We start from the raw sequence: 26,539 nt of genomic DNA, 5'->3' as shown, positions 1-26,539 counted from the left end.
GGTGACGCAAATAGTTTGTGCTTGACTACTAACCAAAAGGTTGGCAGTTCGAACCTACCCAGTGGTTCCATGGAAGAAAGGCTAGGCGATTTGCTTCTGTAAAGATTACACCCAAGAAAACCCTGTGGAGTATAGTTCTATTCTATAACACGTGGGGTCGCCATGAGTTGGAATTGACTCAATGGCAAAGGGTTTGGGTTTTTTTTTGTTTGTTTCCCTACAAATGTAAAAGTATTCTCAATTGTCCATGACTATAATGGAATGCTTCCCTGGACCCACCATTTGACCCTGTCTAATCTCATTTTTTAGAAGTGGGTTTACTGGTACCTACATTAAACAGCTGATCTAGTCCCATTGTTTGAATAATCCTTTTGATTGGCTCACCCTTTTATTGTGTTGAATTCATTTAAGTGCTTCTATTTTATAATTGTGTGGGATTTGGGAGCCATTCATTCAAAGGTGTGTACCCTATAAATAAATCACCCTCCCTTTGCTGCTGATGTTTAACTGGTTCTATTGAAAGAAAGAAAGAAAAAAAAAAGACAAAAGAAATAGCTTTTGTTAAAGTGAAGAGAAAAAGGATGCCAATTCCTTTTAGAAAAGACTTTTAAAAACTCATAGTGATTATACAAAAGGGAGCAAAAGCATTTTAGGGAGAAATGAAAAAATGGTAAACAGTCATACCTCCAGCATAGAGAATGCGTCATTTCCTCATTGAAAAGAAGGTGCTGGAAGTCAGAAAAACTGGTGTTCATCGTAAGAAGGAGCAGAAGTTGGGCTCTTTTTCCTGTATTTTGCCGCCTTTGTAGAGACTATCTTGTTATTTAGCTATATTCTTAAAAATAACCCTATGAACCAGCTTTTAGAAGTCTGAAAGCTGAGTAAGAGAAGTCTCAGGTCTGTGTAACATGCACACTAAGTAACTGGGCCTGAAACTTTGCTTGTCCGGAGAATATTTACAAGAAGCTTTCTCCTGATACCTTAAGAAGAGCCAATTTCATATCCTTTTAGTATTTAGAAAGTTGTTCTGAATTGTGAATACATGTGTGGGGAAAAAAATGGAATCTATACTTTTCACAGACAATGTTATTTGATGGCGTGCTCATGTATAATTACTTTGGCATGTTGTTATATTCAAGGGTATAAAAAGCATTTCTGCTGAAATGACACCCAAATATTTCACTGTACCAAAGTGATGAGAATTAATAAACAAGACTAATGCAATTAGGAAAATTAATGGAGCTTCTTTGGGGAGTGAGCTATTTATTCCTAATAGAAGAAAAACAAGGAAGAAATGGTGATCCACGGTATTTAGCAATGAGACCCCTTTTAGTTGACTCACCCAATGAGAAAAAGAAATGAGGCGTTTTCTGTCCTGCAGTCAAGAAGATAATTAATGAGCCACTCATTTCTAAATGAAGACCTAAGGGAATAAAGCAACCAGACTCGAATTGAAAAACAGAAGAGTGGTTATATGTTTGGAAGAATACCAAGTCAAATTTACACCATTAATGTTTGGAATTTGAGTTCTTGCTCATTTTTAAATGAGCTGTAAACCATGCTAAGTGCGTCTGTGGGTGCTACACAGTCAACTGTAATTACCTTCGTTGGGAAGATAAGGAGAAATGGGAGGACTTTTCCTCTAGGATCCTGTGCCATAAGCTTTCTTTTAGACAAAGACAAATGGATCATAAATGTAGGAGCCCCTCAGGTTCATGCCAGGGCTTCAAGATGGTCATCTGCTCCCATAAAGACTACAGCCAAGGAAACCCTCTGGGGCAGTTCTATCTTGTCACATGGGGTCACCGTGAGTCAGCACACAACAAAAACAACAGTCCCCATCACAAGGGGTTGTGACTGGGATTAAAGAAGCCAATTCAAGTAAAGCAGGCCATTCCTCTCTGCTATGGATTGAATCGTGTCCCCCCTCAAAGTATGTATATGTATATCCCTATACCTGTGTTTGTAATCTTGTTTGGGAATAGTGTTTTCTTTCATGTTAATGAGGCCATATCAGTGTAGGGTGTGCCCTAAACCTAAGCATTTCTGAGTTACAACAAGAACAGATTAGACACAAATGCAAGCACATGCTGGGGAAGACAGATGCCACATGGGGCTCACCGAGAACCAAGGGAGGCCCTGGCCTGTGGACAAGGCAGGAATCAACAGGGCCTAGACCCTGATTTGGACTTCTAACCCCCAGCACTGTGAGGAAATAAATTTCCTTATTTTAAAGCCCCCTCTGTGGTATTTGTGTTATAGCAGCACTAGCTAAGACACTATCCCTTAGATTTCGGGCAGACAAAAAGCTGCCTGGCATGAGGAACGGATTCAGAAAGAATGTTAGCAGGACACAGTTGGTCAACAAGCCTTGGATTCCTTAACTGTCAATTCCAGGCACTGGCTTGGTGATCTCTAAGGGCCCTTTGAACATCTAATGATGATAACAGTTAACATTTACTAAGTGCCGAGTACTTTACTTGAATTGGCTCTTTAAGCTCTGTCACAAACCCTTGTGATAGGAACTGTTGTTGTCGGTGCCGTCAAGTCAATTTTGACTTGTGGTGACCCCAGGTGACAGAGTAGAACTGTCCCATAGGGTTTCCTTGGCTGTAATCTTTATGGGAACCGATGGCCAGGTCTTCCTCCTATGGAGCAGCTAGGTGGGTTCGAATTGCCAACGTTTCTATTAGCAGCTGAGCACTTAGCTGTTGCTCCACCAGGGTTCCTTGGGGACTATTACTACCCCCATTTCACAGATGGAGAAGCTAAAGCTGAGAAAATAAAATTCCCTGCCCAAGATCTCACAGCTGGTATGGGCAAAATCCAAGTCCTTATCTGATGATTCAAAAGCCCAAATTTAAACTCTACTGCTCTCCAACTGTATGTACCAAATCGGGGTTGGAAGGGTCTGCACTGTCATCAGCTGAGTTAAGGGATGCCATTCTGAGTGGTATGCGACACAGTGACAGCCTGGTTCTCGACCCTCCTAGATTCAGAAGGTCAAATCCATCCCCATCCTTCTGGCTAGAGAATATCCAAGGGCCAAAGGCATCATTGTTACTTCTCCACAAAGGGCAAAACTCTCTTCTCAGCTCTGAAACTCACCAAACCTGTATTCTCTCATTCTCTCTGAAGATCGATCTTAACCAGCATTTTTAAATAGAAGAGAGAACTAATGGCTTAAAAAGAAAGAATTAAACACTTGAAAATATTCTGTTTTTAGATTTAATAATTTAGGTCTAATAAACTGAAAAGAAACCCATTGCCACTGAGTTGACTCTGACTCCTAGCAACCCTGTAGGGCGGAGTAGAAGAGTTTCCAAGGAGCACCTGGTGGATTTGAACTGCTGACCTTTTGGTTAGCAGCCCAGAGCATTTAACCACTATGCCACCATATAAGACCTTTAAAAATAAGAAGGCTGATTTTATCAGACCAGATTTCATTAGAACTGTTCCCTGATCCTGTGGTGTTAGGGTTAAGTCCCTATTCTTTTGGGACCTTTCCCCACTCCTGGGCTATATGAACTATAAGAAAAGACAAAACTATATCAGACACTCATGGAACTCCATTATCTAAACAGCTTCCAGGAAAAAGAACAAAACTTCTGGGTAAACATGCCCTTTCATTTCAAAATGATTGTACCAGGAGCATTTTCTTCATCAGTCGTCATCAAATATCCAACCACAGAACAAATCTATTAAATTATAGTAAATTTCTAATTAAATTCAAAGCAGAGAAACGCTAGAATTGGAATGCTCTGGGTTGTTGCTTCACATTTACCATAACTGTGGAAGCAACTAGTAACTACGTGAGTCACTTCTCTCTGTGATCAATTTCCTCATCTATAAAATGAGAATAGTAATGCATTTTCTAACTAATATCCCCAAAGAATTAAAATGATGCAAATAGTTGTGAAACATTTGGGGTAACAATGGGCTAGATAAGTGTAAGGCAGTATTACCTACAGTATTTTTCTTATTTGGCTTCGCTAATTTCTACATGGTTTTTGGGTTAATTTCTACAAAAAGTCTGAAAATATACCTACAAGTATTCTCAAAAGAGGAGCCCTGGTGACACAGCAGTTAAACGTTCAGCTGATAAACAAAAAGGTTGGCAGTTTAAACCCACCAGCTGCTCTTCAGGAGAAAGACTTGGCGATCTGCTTCCATAAAGACGGCAGCCTAGAAAGCCCTATGGGGTCTCTGTGAATCAGAATAGATTTGATAGCACCTAACAACAACAACAACAACAACATTCTCAAAAGAAGCTTCTACGATGCATACTAATTAAAGTTACTTTGATCTATTGTGTTGATCTCTTATGGAAGTAACAATCTTACTACACAAAATAATAATACTGATTTGTTGTTGTCGTTAGGCGCTGTGGAGTCGGTTCCGACTCATAGCGGCCCTGTGTGCAACAGAAGGAAGCACGGCCTGGTCCTGTGCCATCCTCACAGGTGTTGTTATGCTTGAGCCCATTGTTGCAGCCACTGTGTCAGTCCATCTCGTTGACGGTTTTCCTCTTTTTCGCTGACCGTCTACTTTACCAAGCATGATGTCCTTCTCCAGGGACTGGTCCCTTCCGATAACATGCCCAAAGTATGAAAGACATAGTCTCACTATCCTTGCTTCTAAGGAACATTCTGGTTAATACTGATTTGGGGTGATGAAAAATTTTTGGAAATGGTGAAAGTAATTAATGTCACTGAAATGTACTTAAAAATGATTGAAATGATAACATTTTGTAATTGTTGTTAGGTGCTGTTGAATTGAGTTTCAACTCATAGGAAGCCTGTGTTCAACAGAATGAAACACTGCCTGGTCCTGTGCCATCCTCATATACATTTTACCATAATTCAATTAAAAAATTTTTGATCCCTCAAAAAAAAAAAAAAAAAAAGACCAAAAAAGTACATAAACCCAGATATTTTTCATACATCATTTGTGCTATTTTAGCTGTTCTTCAACAATTTTCTTAAAGACTTATATTCTCTTCCAAATAGCTGAGCAACTATTTTGAAAGCTTTCTGCAATAAAGGCTCTGAAGCCGAACTCCGCTGTCACTCTCAGTTCTAACAACTATATCCTCTGCCACTTTAGACTTAGGTTCCGTATCCTCCAACAGTATCTGAGCTTCCCTTTTTGAAGAAGAAACTCAGCCTCTCATGAAATTCAATTATCATATGCATGGAAATGATGCCCAAAGCTATTTCCCAGGTTTTTTCTCTTTGGATGTTTTGAGACTTAAAATACGGTGTGTGTGTGTGTGTATGTGTGCGTGTCTGTGCATGTGTGCATGTGTGTGTGTTTGTGTATGTTATCTTCTCCCCTCCTCTCACACCCTGTCTTAGTTTCAGTTCCCTCAGAAGTAGATCTGAGGTGAGAATGTGAGTGCACGTTGTCCATCTGGAGATGCTCCCAGAAAGCATGGTGGGGGAACAGGGAAGTGAGATGGGGAAGACGAGGACACCAAGAAAAGGTGTGTAATCAAAACAGGTTAGGAATGTGGGCAACTGGAGCTCAATTCCACTAGGCTCCTCCAGGAGACAGCGTAGAACACACCTCATGAAGTGAGGGAGCTGGAGTATTTATCCGCAAACTCCCACCAGGATTGGTTAATCACCTTTATCAGCGTTGGCTTCATAATCTTAGCCTGGTTTTCAACTCCCCTCTCTCCTTCACTAAGCTACTCTCATCTACTCTCTCAGCAAAGCCCATGGATTCTGACCCTTTGAATGTGTCTCAGCTCCTTCCATGTCCAGACTTCAGAGGCCCTTAGGAAGAGTTCTGCCACTCCGCTGAGCTGGAAGCCCTGATCCCATCCTGAGCCCATTCTGGCCATGTGCTGCTGCTCAGACACCATTTACAGGATTTTTTTCTGCTCCTCAACTGGTACACTGTTGTTTATTACATTAAAGTCAAACTAATTGGCCCAATATTTCCTTTTTATCCAAAACTTAACCATGGATAATCAAATCTACTTGATGCCCTCTGTGTGATCTCTGCCATCCCTGCCCATTTCTAGCCTCATGCCACGTCATTCTGCCCTTTGTTCTCTGCATTTCAGCCGTATTTGCCTTCTTTCGATTCTTAAGTATGGCGTGCCCTTTCCCACTGCAGGGCCTTTGCGCGTGTTGTTCCCTCTTGTCTGCAATACCTGTCCCTGGCCTTACCTAACCCTCCTCCTCCTCCGTCAGCTCAAACAACACTTAGTGAAGCCTTTCCTAACTTCCCCACCCAACTTCACTCCCCATCTCCTGACAAGCCAGGGTGCCCTGTTACATATACTCTTATAACCAAAAAACCCAAACCCATTGCTAATGAGTAGATTCTGACTTATAGTGACCCTAAAAGACAAAGTAGAACTGCCCCAAAGAGTTTCCAAGGAGCACCTAGTGGATTTGAACTGCCAACCTTTTGGTTAGCAGTCGTAGCACTTAACCACTATGCCACCAAGGTTTCCGTACTCTTATAGTGGCTGGCGTTTCTCCTCCATATCACTTCTCGTGAGTGTAATTGATTAATTACATGATAATTTTTAAAGCTACTGCTCCTACCAGGCTGTAAATTACACGAGTATCTGTATGATTCACCAATGTGTTGCTAACACCTAGCGTGGTGTTTGACACACTGCAGGCACCCAGTGCAGGAAAAATCAGGAATACGTGCAACTTCTACCTTCCAGCTCTGAAGGCCTTGCATTTCTGCTCCTGCGATATCCCCTACCTGCCTCATTTAGAGGATATACTTTAAAAACAACCAAAAAACCAAACCCATTGCCACAGAGTCAATTCCGACTCATAGTGGCCCTATAGGACAGAGTAGAACTGCCCCATAGGGTTTCCAAGGAGTGCCTGGTGGATTTCAACTGCCAACCTTTTGGTTAGCAGCCGTAGCTCTTAACCACTATGCCACCAGGGTTTGTAAACAACAGTGTTCAATAAATACCTGGACAGATTCATGGAGAAGCAACTTGGGAGGGCTCTCTGTTAATACAAAGGTGGAGAGCAAACTGTACAAAATCTTTATTATTTTTTATCTACAACCAAAACAAGGAACTCTGGTGGCACAACGGTTAAGCACTCAGCTGCTAGCAGAAAGGTCGGTGCTTTGATATGAACCCACCCAGCTGCTCTGAGGGAGAAAAGCCTGGCAATCTGCTTCCATTAAGATTACAGCCAAGAAAACCCTAAGAGGCTGTTCTATACTGTTGCATGGGGGTCACTACAGGTCAGCATAGACTCAACAGTGCCCAACAAGAACACAACCAAAACATGATATTATGTATCATTTGCAAATTAACTATAATGAAGCAGTCACATTCTCAAGGACTTGATGTCAATGCTGGCAGTAGGAGACTGTTTAGAAAATAAGATAATTCTGTGAACTTGTTAAAGCTTTTGCTTCTTCTCAAATTTAAGGGAAAATGCGCACAGCATTAATAGAAGTTAGATAGCAGAAGGGTGACTTAATGTTTTGGAAATTTAGGGGATGGGAACAACAGCCTGTTGTACCTCAGAAGAAGCAATTTCAACAAAGACATAAAATATACAAATGGGAAGAAAATTTGATTTCACTTAATTTTATTTGATAGAACTTAACACTTGAACAACTGCTGTTTGCTAGGCTATAAGAGTTTTAAAATTTTCTTTTCTCCCTAATGGATCTCAAAGAGAAATATATCCATTTGTTCCATTGCAAATGTTCAAGTGCAGATTTGGGGGATAATAAAAGCTCTCGCCTTGCCATTTAATTATTCAGTTGATTGCTAGAAAGATGAAGCTACCCAAATGGACTTATAACTCAGAAATGATGCTACATGTTTATTTTAAAAGACAGTCACATCATTCCAAAACAAACTAGTGGCAATCTGGATTTTTATTATGACAATGGCAGTTTGGCAATTATGCAAGAAGTTGTAAAAAAAAAAAAAAATTGATGGTCATAAATTTGCTTTTTTACTTGGTAGTCTTGAATATGTTTTCCGTAAAAAACATGTTCTTGAAACTTCTACATTGAGCGCCCTCAGTGAATAACTACATAAAAGGTAACAATGAGACATTTACAAATATAATGTTTTTCTATTCAGTGATTATATTTTCTATATGAAGAGTATAATGTATATATTTAATATTAAACCTACTTTAAAATATGTACACATCAATAAAGGGAAAGACACATTAAAAGTGAGCCCCGTATTATCAATTTCTGGTAAAACTTTTAAAATGTTGCCATTAATTATAGATGGGGCACTTTTCCTGTGGTACAGTCCTATTTGTTTGACACCTGGCAGGGCCTGCATCAAATTATTCACCTTCTCTGTTACACGGCATTCAGCCCCTGAGGGAAACTAAGCAATATAACCAGAAGCCTGCATGAATCATTCATACTAGAACACTCTAGAACATGCAACCCAATGGCGTATGCTGATTAACTAATCCAAATTGATGACTGAAGCTTCTGTGGCATCACAAGGAAGTGATCCACTCGCCAAGATTAGCTAAGCCCATTCACCAGCTGCTGAGCCTCACAGGGCTCACCATGTCTGCAGCAAGAATTTGTGACATTATCATGATGAAGCATATCCTGAACACACACACACACACACACACACACACACACACACAGTAAAATAGCTGCTTATCTTTGGCAACGCTGATGGACTTTAGTAATGTCTCTCTCTCTCTTTTATTTTTTAATAGCCCCTTTCCAGGAGGCCACCTGGATGGCACAGATGTTTAAGTGCTCAGCTACTAACCCAAAAGTTAGAGGTTCGAGTCCACCCAGAGGTGCCTCAGAAGAAAGGCCTGGCCATCTCCTTCCAAAAGGTCACAGCTATGGAAAACCCTGTGGAGCACAGCTCTACCCTGACACACACGGGGTCGCCATAAGTCGGCAACTGGTTTGGCCTTTTGGCTATTTTTATAGAAGCAGCCATTCACTTTTGTAACAAATTAGAAAACACAGGCAAACTAGTTCACAAGCAAAAAAAAACTCCACCTTCCCGTCACCCAGAATCCCCATGTTTCACACCTCAGTGCATATGTTTCTTGTTCTTTCTATATTTGTATGTATTTACACACACACTTATATTTGTATGTGATTTTCTTGACTGACCTTTTTCAGTCCATGATTTTACCTTGCTACTTTGGTTCATTTTTATGTCATTGTATAGCTAAACCGTATTCAAAGTTCCTCAATTAATCTAAAAATGTCCTTACGGCTGTTTTGTCCTATCCTGGAATCCTATCAAGACGCATACCTGGCTAGCATGTCTCTTCTTCCTCACCAGCATCACAACCCCCTTTTTAGAACATTGTTGAAGCCACTGGGCCAGGGGTCCTGTGAAAGGCCTCACCTTCTGGATTTGTCTGGTTGCTTCTTGCTGTGTCGTTTAGCTTATTCCTATACCCCTCCATCTCTCACAAATTGGAAGTTAGACATAAAGGACTGATGGATTCATGATAAACATTTTTGGCTAGAATATACTGTAGGTGATTCTGTATATCTAGAGGTGTACTGTCCAATATGGTGGGCACCAGCTGCTTATGGGAATTTGAATTTAAACTTCAGCTAATTAAAATAAAAAATTCAGCCTCTTGGTTGCACTAAGCGTGTTTCAAGTGTTCAATAGGCACATGTGATGAGTGGCTACCACATGGACTTGCAGATATAGAACATTGCCAACACCATGAAAAGTCCTATAAGGTGTGCTAGTCAGAGGTTAAGTCCGTTTCCCCAGCCCTTGAATCTGGGCTTCACTATATGATGTTCTTTGACCAAGAAGGGATACTAGCAAACATGGTAAAAGCACAGGCTTGAAAAATGTTTGTTGTACATTGGGGATTGCTTTCTTTGCTGCTGAAACCTGGAGACTACCATGTGACCAGCTCAGGCTAGTCTGCTGGCAGATGAGAGACCACGTGGAGTGTCCCCAGCTATCCTAGCTGAGGTCCCAGACGTGTGAATGAATAACAAAGGAAATACCAAAGATAGTTTGAGAGCTGTTCTAGGCGCTCTATGTATCATTTCATTCAATTGTGACTTGGAGCCCATGAGACAAGTGTTGTTGTCCCTATTTTATAGATTTAAAGAGGGGATGAGGCTTTGAGATGCTTAGGTTGGTCACATAGCTAGTAAGCAGTAGAGCTAGGATTTCAACCTGAGCTGTTCCATTTCTGAATTCATGCCCCAGATCCCTTAAAAAATTGTTTGCAATTTATAGACAATTAAAAGAATAGGCACTTAAAGCAGCCAGAAAATCTCCTATAACATTGTGCTTAGTCAAGAAATATGTCTGTGTGTTTAGAATCTTAGTTTCGTTAATGGCTCATGAAGTTGGAGGCTGTGCTGAGATTCTCCCAGTAGTGCACCATAATGGCTTTCCACCAGATTTTATAACCAAATGCCCAATTTCACTTTGCAGCATTCTTCACGTTGATTTCTTTGAAAACTGCCAGTTGAAACAATTAACGGGGTAGCTGAACAACCAAACCTGGTGGGATAAGGAAGACCAGATTTCCAGGACAATGCGTATTTGCTGAGAGGACATGCTGTTCAGCAGTTTCACGCTCTTGAAGCTAGGGAATTCCCCTCCAGGAAAAATATGAATAGCATGTTTCAAAACGTGCACCCTCTACCATGTAATGAAGATGATTTCACTACAGCGTTTTACATTGAATTAAATTACTACCCTTTTCTCTTTTTAAAATACGCTTAATAGTAAATAAGTTTAACTGAAGTGATGGTACCATTACAGATGCAGTTTCCCCATTTCTTTATAGAGCCTTTGTAATGAGCACCCCATTAACAAGCACTAAAACTTTTCTATAGTCTTGCTAAAAAGAAAAGACGACTCTCTCCCATCAATGTATAACTAGAACTTCTCCAGGAAAGATTTTCTTTTTAAGTATAACTATCTTAAAAAGAATCTTGCCTCTGGAAAGTTAATCATGGAGACCCTAAAATAGTATTAACACTCTGATTTATATCTACATGTTTTCAACCAGTATGCAATAATACTGTGAGTTAGGCACGACTATGATCACCATGTTACAAATAAAGAATGATAGGCTTAGAGAGGTGAAGTAACCTGACCAAAAGCACACAGCTAGTAAGTGAAAAGATGTCAACCTGGACCATGCCAACACTTATTCTTGCAATTTCTACTTTCTCTCATTTAATAAGAATTTACTGAAATCTTGGGAATTACAGAAATACCCCACAGAGGATAACCTACATCTTCTTACAGGCGTGGTTCCCCCAGAACCACTCCTCCAAGTCAGGAATCAACTTAACCCACCCACCAAGGAATCAAGGTCTCCTAGAAAGGGAGACAAGTCTTCCTTACCCTCACGGCCTTCTTACAGTCCCTGGGATGGCTGACACTGACAATATGCACTTCCATAAAGGGAAACCCATCACCACATCGCCTCTTCCAACGGACACTATGGTCTGACCCAAATGGCCAGGACTGGATCCCACAATGGAACTAGCTCATAGTAGGGACTGCTCACTCTGTGTGATGTAACCATCCAGCGGGGGTAGCGCTCTACCAAGCCCAGTCTAGTCTTTTTTCTAATCTGATGTGAAGAAAACCTGCCTTGGCCAACATCCACAATCTTTGTGAGAAACACATCAACTGTTCTCAAGAACAAGCAATATATATATATATATATATATATTTTTTTTTTCTAGACACAGGACAGCTTCAATCCAGCTTTAAGGGACAAGAAGTTCTCTCACATGGTTCTGATATGTTCTCACGTTATAGGACTAACCAGAACACAGAAGGGCTGCATATCTTCCCATTGGATGACTTCCCAGATTTAGATATTGGCTTCAAAGTCTTGAATAGCAGTGCCCACCAGAAAGGGTTTCCTAGAACAAAGGGTGACTTTGTTCCTAAGACAACCTCTACTCTAGACAGCAAACATTTTTATATCTTGATAATTTTCTAGCTTCATAAATAGCCAACCAACCTTCTGCCTGCCCCCAAAAGCCTGTTCCTTATGGAGCACTGCAGCACAGATATCAGCAGCTGCTCCATGCCAGGCAAAATGGAAAAACCCCAACGGCTGTGTCTGTCACTCATGGGTTATCTTACAGAAACGGAAAGTTGATTCCTAAAACCTAGTGACTTCATGCTGTAGTTCATGAGTATCTTTGGATCAACTGAATGTTCAGTTTTTATCCAGGGTAGAGCTTAGGTGTCAGAAAGACCCACATTGATGGCTTCCACCTTCCAAAAGTGGGCAGCAATCCCAGGGCTGAAAGTGGTCACTCTTGATCTTCCATGGCACTCCGTCAGGACTTGCAGGGTCAATGCCCACCTTCGGCCTCAGCCTTCTTTTAGAGCCTTTCAGTAGAGCACAGAGGAAAGAACCAGGCTTTACCGTCTCTGAGACTGGGGTTGAAATTTTCAGTCTGCTTCTCACCAGCTGTGTAATCTTGAGCAAGTAGCTTTAGCATCCAGATCCTCGATTTCCTCATTTGTCAAATGATGAGACTATTATCTATACTTTAGGGCCATGGTGTAGATTAAATGAGATATTTAGAAAATATTCAGCACGTGCCTAGAACATAGTGGCTACCCAAGGAATAAGGGCTATTATTATTATGTCCTCTCTTTAAAACTCAGCTCTTTGAAAGCAGGATTCACATTTTATTTACCCATTCTCTCTTCCCTCAACGGGCGTGAACTTAGCGTGTACGTTCTTGCACTCGGTATGTGGTCAGTCAAGGTTTGCTGAATGACGGATACACCAATAAGTGAATGAATATGAAAACTGGCTGCAATGCCTAGAACACGTTTAGCCAATAATCACATTTTTTGAGTAATGGAGAGCAATGTCTGCTATCTGGCAGATCCCATTATGAGAAATAATACAGAAGCAGAGGGAGTGTGTGAAATGTCAGTGGGACTGTCCACTTGAACAGTTGGCATGTCCGTCAAAGCCACACAGAGCAGACAGCCACCCTGGATTTAGCATCCCCAGGACAGTGATGGAGGCTGACCTTGGAAGCAAGTTTTCCTTCAATTACCTGGCCCCCTGTGCACACTCAACTCACCTCAGTGGGGAGAGGGCTGGGAAAAAGAACTGAAAGACCTAACTCCTGCGCTTGTAAGCTCACAGTCTGCTGGAGAAGACAGCAAGAGAAGAGAGAATCCAGGGAGTGGGCTAAGCAGAGCAGATACGTGATATGATTTGGGGTGTGGCAAGGCTTCCCATTTCTTGGCTATCTGGTGATCATGCCTGGAATCCCCATTCCTCAGACTGGGGCTGGATCAAATTGTGTCTAATTGCTTCTATGTATAGTCTTTGGCTCCTTACAGCCCAAGCTATGTGAGAATGGTCTCATGGGTCACCCAATTGTCAGGTAAATCTGGAACAAAATGCAGGAAATGTTTCCTTTAAATCAACACCCGTGGTTTCACATTCATTCTTCTTTGGTTATTGAAATGGTCACTGAGGGTCTATTATGTACTGGACACTCAGGATATCCTGTTGCCCAAGGCAGAGACAGGCCAAAACTTTCGGGGCCTATGGTCTGGTGGAACACAACAGACAATTAAATATGCAATTACCCATTAACCTGTTGCCGTCAAGTCGGTTCCAACTCATAGCAACCCTATAGGACAGAGTAGAACTACCGCATAGAGTTTCTATGGAGCACCTGATGGATTCGAACTGCCAACCTTTTGGTTAGCAGCCGTAGCTTTTAACCACCACACCACTAAGGTTTCCAAGCAATTACAGTAAAGTGTATTGACAACTGTGAGGAAAAACAGAGAACTCTGGGAAGTACAAGGCAGGGGGATCAAACCTAGCTGAAGAGTAGAGAGAGCCTCCTGGGGGAAGTGACAGATCAGAGCTGAGACCATAAGGCTAAATAAGAGTTACTCAGGAAAGAGCGAAGCTCCATATCATAACGGTTAACAGGGCAGGATTTAGAGTCTAATGACTTGGATTCAAATCTTGGGCAAATCAATGAACCCATCTCTGGCTCCATTTCAACATCTGTAAATGGGAATAACGATGCTTACCTCAGAGATTATTGTCCTCATAGCTAAAGATTACCTAAGATTATATATATATGGAGTCCCTGAGTGGTGCGAAGAGTTGAAGCTGTTAACTGAAAGGTTAGAGGTTCGAGTCTACCCAGAGGCACCTCTAAAGAAAGGCCTGGCAAGCTACTTCTCAAAAATCAGCCACTGAAAACCTACGGAGCAGCTCTACTCTGAGACACATTGGGTTGCCATGAGTCAGAATTGACTCCGCAGCAACTGGATATATGTGTGCGTGTGTGTGTGTATAAATAAAATATGTATGTAAACAATATATATATAAACTGTATATATATAAACAATACATACATGCACACACATATATTTATTAAGTTCTTAGCATAGTATCAAACACAGATGATGTCTTCACAAGGACAATGATTTTTGAGGATGGGGTAGGAACAATAGCAAGTGTGATAGCCTGGAGATAAGGGAAAGAAAAAACATGAAGCTGAGGACTTTGTAAGAAGCTCATCATGTCCATATCTTTCATGAGAGGTCGGCAGTGCCTAGAATTGGTTTTGGAGAAGCAGGGACTGGGGAGTCACCTCTACCATCAGTCCGACTCTGATGCGGGGTCTCTCTTTTGATATCTGAGCTTCTAGCTCATACGAAGATGCCCAATCCCACTACTGGTCCCACAAATGGGCTTCCCTCTTGGTCATTGTTCACAAGTTTTTATGGTAGTCACTTCTTGGTACTCCAGTTCCTTCTTAGGCCTGTGTATTAGTTAGAAATCATTTGGTTGCAGGGAAAGAAACTGACTCCAAATGAAAAAAAAAAAAGAGGAGAAATTATGGCTCACAGAACTGAAGGATCTAGAGGCAGTTATGGCTGGGTCCAGGTATTCAAAGATGGTACTTGGTAATATTTCTCCATTCTCATGGTTCTGCTTTCCTTTATATTGGCTTCATTCTAAGCCATTCTTATTTCTAAGGAAGCAAGATGGCCATTAACAACAGCAAGATGGACATTAGCTACTCTAAGCTCATTTCCTACAAGCCTAGCAACCCCAGGAGAAAGAAGCTTCCTCTTTCCCAGTAGCTATAACAAAAGTTCCAGGGCTCACTCTCATTGGACCAGCTTGGGTCCCCTTCCCATTGCTGAGCCAATCACTATAGCCAGCATGATAGGATACACTGATTGGCCATGCCTTGGTCACATGTCCAATGCCCACTCCTGGAGCCAAAGATCAAGGCCACCTCCACCAGAATCATATGGACTGGGTAGGGAACAGGGAGAGATGGTTCCTGGGCTAGTCGTTTACCTACTTGTCCTCAGATCAGCTCTCCATCCCTTTCCCTGCTCTGCTCTGCATCACAGAGAACTATATCTGGATCCCCTTGCCTTCTGGTTCCCAGGGAGATTTTGACAATTGGAGGCACTGACAGAAGGTTAGAGGACAGGAGGTGGGAGAAGCCATAGTATTTATCCTCTTCTCCCTCTAATTCAGGCTGTGCGCAGACAATGGCTGTGTGTCCCCTGGGTCTCTGGATGTACCTAGACAGCGCCTTCCTCTGTGGTCATTGTACCCACTGATCAGGCCCGCCATAGTTCTGGTTTTAACCAGCTGGTCCTGAACCCTGGCAACACTGCCTCCTCCCTTTGGGAGAAGTTTCCTGCTGTTCCTAACTGCCAGGTTGGGGCTCACCATCCCTTGTCTGACCCCTCTAGTCCCTGTACCTACCTGTACACATATATGCCTGTATACCCACATATATGACCATGTACTAGTTTTTTGGTTATTGTTGGTGTTGTTGCCAAATTATTTATGTCATATGCTTTAGCACAAATACCCTTTCCTCATGTGTGAGTCTTAGTGGCGACATTTACTTCTTTCAAGTTGTACTCCCTACAGATTAAATTCTGATTGGTTCTTGCTAGTTCCTCTCCCAGAAACTGAAGTTTTGTCTCTTAATCTCAGCCTGTGTCTGTCTTAGCACTGAAGGTAAATATCACTCTTAGATGCTGTTATGGATCGAATTGTGTCTCCCCAAAATATGTGCTGACCCCTATCCAGGTGGATATAATTCTACTTGGAAATAGGGTTTTATTTGTTATGTTGATGAGGCTATACCAGGGAAGGGTGTGTCTGAAAACGAATCTCTTCTGAGTGGTATAAAGAACAGCTTAGGCACAAAGAAGGAGCCCTGGTGACGCGACGCAATGGCTAAGTGCTTGGCTGCTAACTGAAAGGTTGGAGGTTCAAACCCACCTAGTGACAGTGAGTTCAGCCAGCAGCTGCTCAGCCATCATCAAGTGAGACCTACTCCACCTGACCACTGTCCTCAAGACTCTGAATGGGCTGCCTGTAACTTAGTTTCTGCCTTAAGCCAGTCAAAACCAGTTTACTAGCCTCAAAAGTGTTCTAAATTAACCTAAGCCTCATTAAGATCTAATTGAATATTAAGATCCCTGCCCCAGGTGGAGCTCAGCCACCATTTTCTATACATACTAAAGGAAAACATGCAATTTGTCTTACTGTGCCCATGATGTTTGTATGTACACCCTTGTGAGGGAAAGTTTAAAAGGTTCTGCCTGCCTTTGTTTGAAGAGCTGGGTTTGAGGCGTACACCTACTAGCTCCTTGCCTGCATGCTTGCAGTAAACACCCATTTCCTCAGCTTGGTGTACTTGCATTGACTCAAAGCGGCACCGGGCAGAACCGACATTTATGTAGCACTAGCAGTTTCGCGGGAGAAAAGACCTGGCAATCTACTCCCATAAAGATTTCAGCCTAGGAAACCCTATTCTGGTATCAGAGTATTCTGGTCTCTATATGATAAAGTAGAACTGTCCCATAGGGTTTCCTAGTCGGAAGGTAACTCGACAACACACAACAACATCAGACACAGGGACAAGCAAGCTCAAGTGGAGGAAGACAGACACCACATGAAGATTGCCGAGGAACCGAAGAACAGAAGCTGAAAGAGACAAAGCTCTTCCCCCTGAGCCCGCAGAGACAGGCCTCCCCTCTAGCCAGCGCCCTGAATTTGGACTTCTAGTCTTCTCTACTGTGAGAAGATTAATTTCTGTTGGTTAAAGCCACCTACCTGTGGCATTTTCGCTACAGCAGCACGAGGTAACTAAGGCAGATGCTGTCTTCCAGGAGTCCTACAGAAACAGCAGCAGCAGCAAGCATGCTATGCCTGGCACTGGTCTAAATGTTTTACATATGTTAACTCATCAATTTGCACAACAACGCTCTGAAGCAGTACTAGCACATCTGTTTTACAGATGAGGAAACCAAAGTCACAGAGCTGTCCGTAGTCAAGCCAGGATTTGAACCTGGCATTCTGGCTTCAGAGCCTGCCTCTTTACTCAGACACCTGACCACCTCTCAACAAGGGAGGGGTCAGCCGAGTCTGCAGAAATTCACTTTCCACATTATTATTTAGATAAAGGTGGAAATTCCTCTATTCCGAGGGACAGATGCCCCTGATCTGGAGTAGCCAGTGTCCAATCCCCACTGCACATACTGCGGGGGAGACTTCCTAGGCAGAAAAAAAAAAGGCAGAGAGGCCCTGAAATGCTGTTTTGGGGTCTCCTCCCAGCAGCTGCCAGCTGTGGAGCACAGCTTGACTATGCCTAACAAACACTGTTTTATAAAAAGGCATTAAAACTCTATCTGCAAAAAGCATTTGTGGCACAAGCCAGTCCCCATGCTCCCAAGAAATGTGGCGAAAGATTCTGTGAAAATTGCACCAAACCCTTGCCAAGCCCTCACTCAGTATTCCAGCCAGTAGAATCTGAGTGAAATGAGGAAATAATCACGGGGCTAAGATGATGCCTAATTAAAGCTAAATTTAGCCAACTCCGGTTTTTCAGAGTTGTTATGAAATCTATTTCAACTCAGACAATAATAATGGCAAGCCAAGATAATGAGGAAAGGGATATACGTTAAAGGTGGAATGTCATTGATATAATAATTAGATAAACGCACACATGTAGGGGCTAAATGAGACGGACAGCTCTTCGGTTGACATTTTCAGTGATTTCAGTTTAGTTTCGTGGCTTTCTGGCTTGCCCCCCCCCCCAAAAAAAGTGGGGGGAAACAGGAAGGAGAATATCAGGCAATACTGTTATTTTCCTGCCATTTTCAGTGGCTCTAAATGAAGCTGGAGTCTCTCTGCAACATGGCTGAGATGATGGACGAGGACCAGGCCTTAATTACAAGGCGGATGGATTCTAGAGCTGCCCTTCCTGACAATTCCACTCAGGCTCTGAGAGTGACACTGCAGGCCTGGCTCTAAATTCAATTGTGAGGAAAGGGGAAAAGGCTACTCAGGGAGTGGGAAGGCCGTACCCAGTTAGCGCGTTAGACCCAAGCTGTCTTTCCCCTAGAAGGCTTTGCTTTCTCTTCAGTTAATGTATGTCACTGAGAAATAATCAAGAAGTGCCAGCGAAGCTTTCAGTCTCATGAAATGCAAGCAGCTAGAGGGAAGTGAGGTGACGGGTGAGGAAATGGTTGAGAAAATCTCACAGCCAACATCCTCCTACACGTGTGCGCATACACACACACAAACACACGCACACACAAGGATTTTGGCTTCAGCTGAACTTCTGCTTTCCCTCAGCCCTCAGAGGCAGAAAAGGAACACAAGCATTTGAAGGCTGATTATGTAGGTGCCCACCCGCCCTCTGTCTGCAGGGAGAACAGAATGAGCATAGAGCTGAAATTCTCTTATAATCCTCCGATACCCAATCTATTACTTCCTAGGTACCAGGCACTTTAATTGTCTCATTCAGTCTGCATTACAATGCTAAAGAGTGAGTATCACTACCCCATTTTACAGATTAAGAAACCAAGACTCCGAGAAGTTATGCAATTTTCCCCAAATCACAGAACAGTAAGTGGCACGTTTGGGATTCAATCCAAAGACAGCCAGACCACAGTACAACACTGCCTCCTAGCTACTCTATTCAGCTGAGCGTTCGCACGTCCCCTTGCACCGAGTACCTTCATTGTCTGCGTTTAAAACAGCAAACCATTAGATTTCAGCTTTAAAAACATCCAAGTTATGGACAAAAGTGGCTTTCCCAATCAATCCTGAGCTTCATCACAATTACTCAAAGTGTAGCATAAATTAGAATGCTCTCTTGGAGGGAAGTGATGCCACACGTGAAATGTGTCCAAGGGTTTTCAAAATACCTGTGAATTAGATCCACTAAGAAAAGGGATAAACTTTGCATGTATAGGTGTGGTTATAATCAACTTTAATATTCAACTAAGAATGTTCATAGTTTTTCCCCTTGACCTCTAAAGAGCATTTACTCTGCTAATTGTGTCAACCCTGCTCCTGGGCTCTATAGTAAAAAAAGTTCTCAAAGTATGGTCCAGGGAGAAAGGCTCTGTGGGCAGGGTAAGGGTGATATACGCGTAAAATAATAAATCCCTCCCTTCATATTGTTCGTAAGACAATCTAACTGAAGCAATTTAAATAATTTAAAGTGATATCAGAAAATAATGTGACCCAGTACAGATGCTGTTATATATATTTAATATTGTTATATTAAATATTATTTAATATTGCTTTATTAAATAATATTTAATATCATTAATATTATATTATTAAATATATTTAATATTAGTAAGTCTTGGGTACACAAAATAATTCTATCACTTCAATGCTCTGGCAGACTGTATTTTCCTAAGCTGGCTGCAGCAATATCTCCCTTCCTACACGCTCTTCTTACAATGTGACTCTGACCCTCCTCCCATTGACAAGTGTGGTCTGAGTTCCCTACACTTGAATTTGAGCAAGAATGTGATTATGATGGAGATGATGTGATGTGACTTAGGAGGCTTGGCTATGGAAGGCAACAAAGCTTCTGTCTAGTTGTCTTGGAACCCAGCTACCATTCTGTGAGGAAGCCCAAGCAGCCACATGGAGAGACCAAGCACAGGTTTACCAGCAGACAACCACAGTTGAGGTCCCTGCCCACTGTCAGCATCAACTGACAGACAAATGGGTGAGTGAGTCTCCAGATGATTCCACACCTCAGCCACCAAGTCTCCTCCAGCCTTTGGATCTTCTTGAAGTCTTCCAGATGTTGTGGCATAGAAACAAGCTGACCTCTCTAGAACCCTTTTCAAATTCCTGACCCACAGAATCTGTGAGCATAATAAAATGGTTGTTATTTTACGCCACAGGTTTGGGGTAATTTGTTATGCAATACAGGCAGTCCTCAATTACAAATGAGTTCCGTTCCTATGTCTACCTTTAAGTTGAATTTGTATGTAAGTTGGAACAACTGGGTATAGTTCATATCTAACGTTAGTTAGTCAAATGTTTGTCTTAGTATGTGGTATACCTTGCTATCATGAAAAAAAGAAACCCTTCCAGATACACTAAAATGTCTTTAACGTAGTAATAACGATAATAATGTTTTAATACGCAGCACAAACTAGCACCCATTTGTTATTACAAACCACTATATGTACCCGGAATTTTTAATCTAACAGGCTTTCCAGGGGTTGGTTCATAACTACAGGTTGTATGTAAGTCAGACAGTTGTAATCCGGACACCGCCTTTAATAGCAACTAAAGCAAATGTCTTTCCCGCTACCTTTCTTCTTACCTTTTAAGATGTAACTCTACCTCAGTGCTCCAGTTTATATTCGCCTTTATTAAAGCAAATATCGCTTTATTCTACCACTAATTACATGTCTGTCTTCCCGTTAGCTTCTGAGCTTTGTGAGGACAGGAACCTCTGCTTATTTATTTCTAGTCCTCCAACGCACTTATATGAATGAGTAAATGAATGAATGAATGATCTAAATAAGAGAGAGAAAACAAACACTACTGACCTCAATCTCATCTCATCTTTCCAAACATAGGGAAAGCTTGATCTAAGTTATAAAGCCATTACATTTGTGAAAAGTCATTACTTTAGGAACAAATACACATTATTCACTACATGAAATAATGGTAAACTAGAGGCACGAGAATCAAAAGCAAGAATACTCCCAGTTCCCGTGGCAGATGCTGTCTGTGCCCCACCCATATCTCCTTGATACAGCTCCAGCACACGCCTACCATGTCCTGTGGCAGGTGCCTACAGCACTTCACCTCTTCACGTGAAGGCTTTCCCCCTGCCCCTGTGCAGGGCAGGCCAGAAGTACTTGAGGGAGATAAAGCCCTGGGAACAACTTTATGATGTTAAATGATGAATGTGAGTTGGAGGCATGTTCTACACCATCTCCCAAAATTCCCCAACAGGACTGAGCACCAGTAACTCTCTGTGGTAATCTCAATAATCCATCCTTGTTTTCCTGCTTTTAATTTCCCACTCTCCTACCAATCCTTCTAGGGTTCCCCTTTGAAATAAACTTTTGACACACAAATTCTCTACTCAGGGTCTGCTTTCGGGGGATCTCAAACAGAAAACTCTAAACAACACTGAACAATCTCCCTGAAAATAACAAAAAATGGGTATAGACAGATAAAATTCAACCACCAAGTTACAGTTCCTTCCAATAGATATTGACAAGTAATGCGAATACAAACTTCCATGTGTTGTTGATTAAAGATAATCAACTCAAGACACAGGCCACGATGAAATATAATAGACAAAGGGTTGATTTTTGCATCAGTTAAGACACTTTTGGCTGCAAATGACAGAAACCTAATACAGACTGGCTCAAGCGAAGTAGGGATTTACTAGTTTGTGTAACTGAAATGCCACAGAGAGAGGAAAGACTTCAATCATTGGTGGGCCCATACAAATGTTATCACAAATCTGTGTCTCCATTGTTAGCTTTGCTTTTCTCTTGGTTGTATTTAACGCTAGGCAAGCTTTTCCAAAGAAGTGGGAAGATGTAACTCAGTTTTATATTTCATTCACTTTGTAAAACCAGCAGAAACAGAGCTGCTCTTTCCCAGTAGTTCCAGAAAGTCTTGGGCTTGGCTCTCATTCTTGAACTGATGACTATGGCCAGGGGCTAGACTCTGCTGTTTGGACGTACAGCTCCTCTATAGTGAGGGATGATGGTACTGGTGAGTCCCACCCAAACCCTACAGGCTGGAAGTGGGTCGGGAGTAGTTCTTTGAAGGAAATTCAGAGAGAGAAGGGGAAGAGACGGTACACAGAGAAGCCCAGCAGAATAGATTTATTATTTTTTTAAAAAAGAGAGAATACAGATAAACAAACGAACAAACAAAAAAACAAGCTGAACTTTGCAGTTACTCAAGGCAATAAAAAACTCTTTCTTTTGGGTAAGGCAGTTTCTCTGATTTGTAACTGAAAAAGTTCTGGCTGGTAAACTTATGTTTAAAAAATAAAAAGAAATGAAGTAAGCACGCTCCACTCTGTCTCTCCCACTGAATGTAGCTATAAAACCTGAGGAGAATGTCGGAGCAGCTACTTGAGGACTCTGAAAAATAAACAGTAGCAGACAGGTTGGAGGAGAAGAAGACCAGAATTTGAAGTACCATCAAACCAGCAGTGAGTTTACCATTCCCCCCCAACCAGTATCCACCACTAATGCCTAAGATATTGATAATCCTAAGCATTAGTAAGCTAAAATGGACTAGAATTGTCCATTTTGAACTGGACAAACATATGGTCTACTATGCCGGGAATGACAAAAGGAAGAGGAATGGTGTCACATTCATCGTCAAAAGAACATTTCAAGCTCTACCCTGAAGTACAATGCTGTACTGATAGGATAATATCCACATGCCTACGAGGAAGACCAATTAATATGACCACTATTCAAATTTACCCACCAACAACTAAGGCCAAGGAGGAAGAAATAGAATATTTTTACCAACTTCTGCAGTCTGAAATCGACCAAACATGCAGTCAAGATGCATTGATAATTACTGGTGATTGGAATGTGAAAGTTGGAAACAAAGAAGAAGGATAAGTAGTTGGAAAATACAGCCTTGGTGACAGAAACAACGCTGGAGATCACATGACAGAATTTTGCAAGACCAATGACCTATTCACAGCAAATATTTTTTTCAACAACATACATGTGGACCTTGCTGGATGGAATATACAGGAATCAAATCGACTATACCTGTGGGAACAGACGATGGAGAACCTCAATATCACCAGTTAGAACAAGTCCAGGGGCCGACTGTGGAACAGACCATCAATAGATAATAGGCAAGTTCAAGTCGAAGTTGAAGAAAATTAAAACAAGTTCACAAGAGCCAAGGTATGACCTTGAGTATATCCCACTTGAATTTAGAGACCATCTTAAGAATAGATTTGATGCACTGAACATTAATGACTGAAGACCAGATGAGTTGTGCAAGGACATCATTCATGAAGAAGGCAAGAGGTTGTTAAAAAGACAGGAAAGAGAGAAAGACCAAAATGGATGTCAGAAGAGACTCTGAAACTTACTCTTGAATGTAGAGTAGCTAAAATGAAAGGAAGAAATGATGAAGTAAAAGAGCTGAACAGAAGATTTCAAAGGGCAGCTCAAAAAGAGAAAGTATAATGACATGTGCAAAGACCTGGAGATAGAAAACCAAAAAGGAAGAACACTTGGCATTTTTCAAGCTGAAAGAACCAAAGAAAAAGTTCAAGCCTAGAGTTGTAACACTGAAGGATTCTGCAGGGGAAATATTGAATGACACAGAAAGCATCAAAACAAGATGGAAGGAAGACACAGAGTCACTGCACCAAAAATAATTAGTTGACAGTCAACCGTTTCAGGAGGTAATACATGACCTAGAATGATGGTGGTAAAGAAAGAAGTCTAAGTTGCACTGAAGGGATTGGCAAAAAACAAGCCTCCAGGAATTGATAGAATACCAACTGAGATGATTCAACAAACAGATGCAGCACTGGAGGTGCTCAGTTGTCTATGCCAAGAAATTTGAAAGACAGCTACGTGGCCAATCAACTGTAAGAGATACATTTGTGCCCATTCCAAAGAAAGGTGATCCAAGAGGATACAGAAATTATTGAACAGATCGTTAATATCACATGCAAGTAAAATTTTGCTGAAGATCATTCAAAAGTGGTTGCAGAAGTACATGAACAGTGAACTGTCAGATATTCAAGACAGATTCAGAAAAGGACACGAAATGAGAGCTATCACTGCTGATGTCAGATGGATCATGGCTGAAAGCAGAGAATACCAGAAAGATATTTACCCGTATTTTATTGACTATGCAAAGGCATTGGGCTGTGTGGATCATAACTAATTATGGATAACACTGCAAAGAATGAGAATTCCAGGACACTTAATTGTACTCATGTGGAGCCTGTACCTAGACCAAGAGGCAGTCGTTCGAACAGAACAAGGGGATACTAGGTGGTTTAAAGTCAGGAAAATTGTGTGTCAGTGTTGTATCCTTTCACCATACTTTTTCGATCTGCATGCTGAGCAAATAATCTGAGAAGCTGGATGATATGAAGAAGAACATGGCATCAGGATTGGAGGAAGACTCATTAAGAACCTGTGATATGCAGATAACACAACCTTGCTTGCTGAAAGTGAAGAGGACTTGAAGTCACTTACTGATGAAGATCAAAGACTACAGCCTTCAGTATGGATTACACCTCAACATAAAGAAAACAAAAATCCTCACAACTGGACCAATAAGCATATGCTGCATAATGATAAATGGAGAAAATATTGAAGTTATCAAGAGTTTCATTTTACTTGGATCCACAATCAGCGCCCATGGAAGCAGCAGTCAGGAAGTCAAATTACATATTGCATTGGGCAAAACTTCTACAAAAGACCTTTAAAGTGTTAAAAAGCAAAGATATCACTTTGAGGACTAAGGTGTGCCTGACCCAAGCCATAGTATTTTCAATTGCTTCTTTTTTTTTTTTTCATATGCATCCGAAAGCTGGACAATGAATAAGGAAGACTGAAAAAGAATTGACACCTTCGAATTAAGGTGTTGGTGAAGAATATTGAATACGCCATGGGCTGCCCGAAGAACTAGCAAATCTGTCTTGGAAGAAGTACAGCCAGGATGCTTCTTAGAGGCAAGGATGGTGAGACTTTGTCTCACGTACTTTGGACATGTTATCAGGAGGGAGCAGTGCCTAGAGAAGGACATTATGCTTGGTAAAGTAGAGGGTCAGTGACAAAGAGGAAGGCCTTCAATGAGACGGATTGACTCAGTGGCTGCAACAGTGGGCTCAAGCATAACAACGATTGTGAGGATGGCAGAGGACCAGGCAGTATTTTGTTCTATTATACACAGGGCTGCTATGAGTTAGCCTATTCGACAACACCTAACAGCAATTGTAACAGTATCCACCAATCTTAATGCAGTCTGAAAACTGGAAGACAGCATCAGTGCAGACACAGAGAGTGCTGGGAGAAGCTCTCTAGTTCTGGCTTGAGGAGAGGGAAAGGGGACTCCTAACGCTAAGAGTTGTTGTTGTTTGTTGCTATTGAGTCGGGCCTGATTCATAGCAACCCAGGGTATAACAGAACAAAATGTTGCCTGGTCCTTCACCATCTTCATAATCATTGGTACGCTTGAGTCCATTGTTGTGGCCGCTGCATATTTTGAGTGCCTTCCAACCTAGGGGGCTCATCTTCCACATTGTATTAGACAGTGTTCCATTATGACCCATAAGGTTTTTATTGGTTTATTTTTAGAAGTAGATTGTCAAAGGAGCCCTGGTGATGCACTGGTTAAGTGTTTGGCTGCTAATTGAAAGGTGTGTCGTTCGAACCCACCAGCTGCTCTGCAGGAGAAAGATGTGGCAGTCTGCTTCCGTAAAGATTTGTGACTAAAACCCCATGGGGCAGTTCTACCCTGTCCTACAGGGTTGGTATGAGTCAGAATGAACTCGATGGCAGTGGATAGAATGCCAAGCCTTTCTTCCTATGCTGTGTTGTCTGGAAGGTCTGCTGAAACCTGTCCACCATGGGTGACTTTGCTGGTGTTTGAAATACCAGTGGCATAGCCTTCAGCATCACAGCAACACACAAGCCACTAGAGTAGAACAAACTGACAGACAGGTGGTAGAGCACTGAGAGAGGGTGGGGAAATTCCTTTTTTGTCTTTTCTCCATTCTCTTACACCTGAGCCCTCAAGAAATATTGTCATGATGGTGGGAATGGTGACAGAGGCAGCAACAGAGACTCACAGGAGCTTACAATTTTGAGGGAGAGGAACTTTTCTGTCTAATAGGAGGAACTGTGTTCCTGAGAGGGTGGTGCAAATCCCATTTTTTTTTTTTTTACTCTTTCCATCCTTCTAACATTTGGCCCCAGATGTGGACAAAGATATGTGACACATATGGCAGAATGGAGTAAATAAAGCCCAGTTTTCTGGTCGAATGAACAAAAAAGGGAGCTCAGAGAATAGAAGAATATCAGAGAAGCCCCAGAGAGAGAGAGAGAAGGGTTGGGGGAACAACTTTTTTTAAGTTGTTTATGAACTCATGGGATCACTCTGAGCTACTCATGCATGGTTATGACCCTAAAACATCATACACAGACTTCAGAACTGAATGATGGACTAGGTCA

The 26,539-nt window shown here is 41.8% G+C and overlaps 1 protein-coding gene across 5 annotated transcripts in view; it reads right to left on the bottom strand.

The window, feature by feature from the left end:
- Window positions 1–17,570, bottom strand: part of PROK2 (prokineticin 2) — a 102,285-nt gene extending 84,715 nt beyond the window's left edge. For 4 of the 5 annotated variants that reach the window (XR_002785720.2, XM_064275014.1, XM_023548016.2 and 1 more), the window contains exon 1: window positions 17,127–17,570. The gene's annotated coding sequence lies outside the window, so the exon portion shown is untranslated. Of the gene's footprint in view, window positions 1–1,342; window positions 1,424–17,126 lie in introns of all 5 variants that reach the window. The other variant, XM_064275015.1, reaches the window with a different exon arrangement.
- Window positions 17,571–26,539: the final 8,969 nt, after the last annotated feature.

Source organism: Loxodonta africana, chromosome 22, assembly GCF_030014295.1.
Source record: "Loxodonta africana isolate mLoxAfr1 chromosome 22, mLoxAfr1.hap2, whole genome shotgun sequence".
NCBI classification, from domain to species: domain Eukaryota; kingdom Metazoa; phylum Chordata; class Mammalia; order Proboscidea; family Elephantidae; genus Loxodonta; species Loxodonta africana.
The sequence above is the reverse complement of the archived record's forward strand: the minus strand, read 5'-3'. Positions and strand labels throughout refer to the sequence as shown.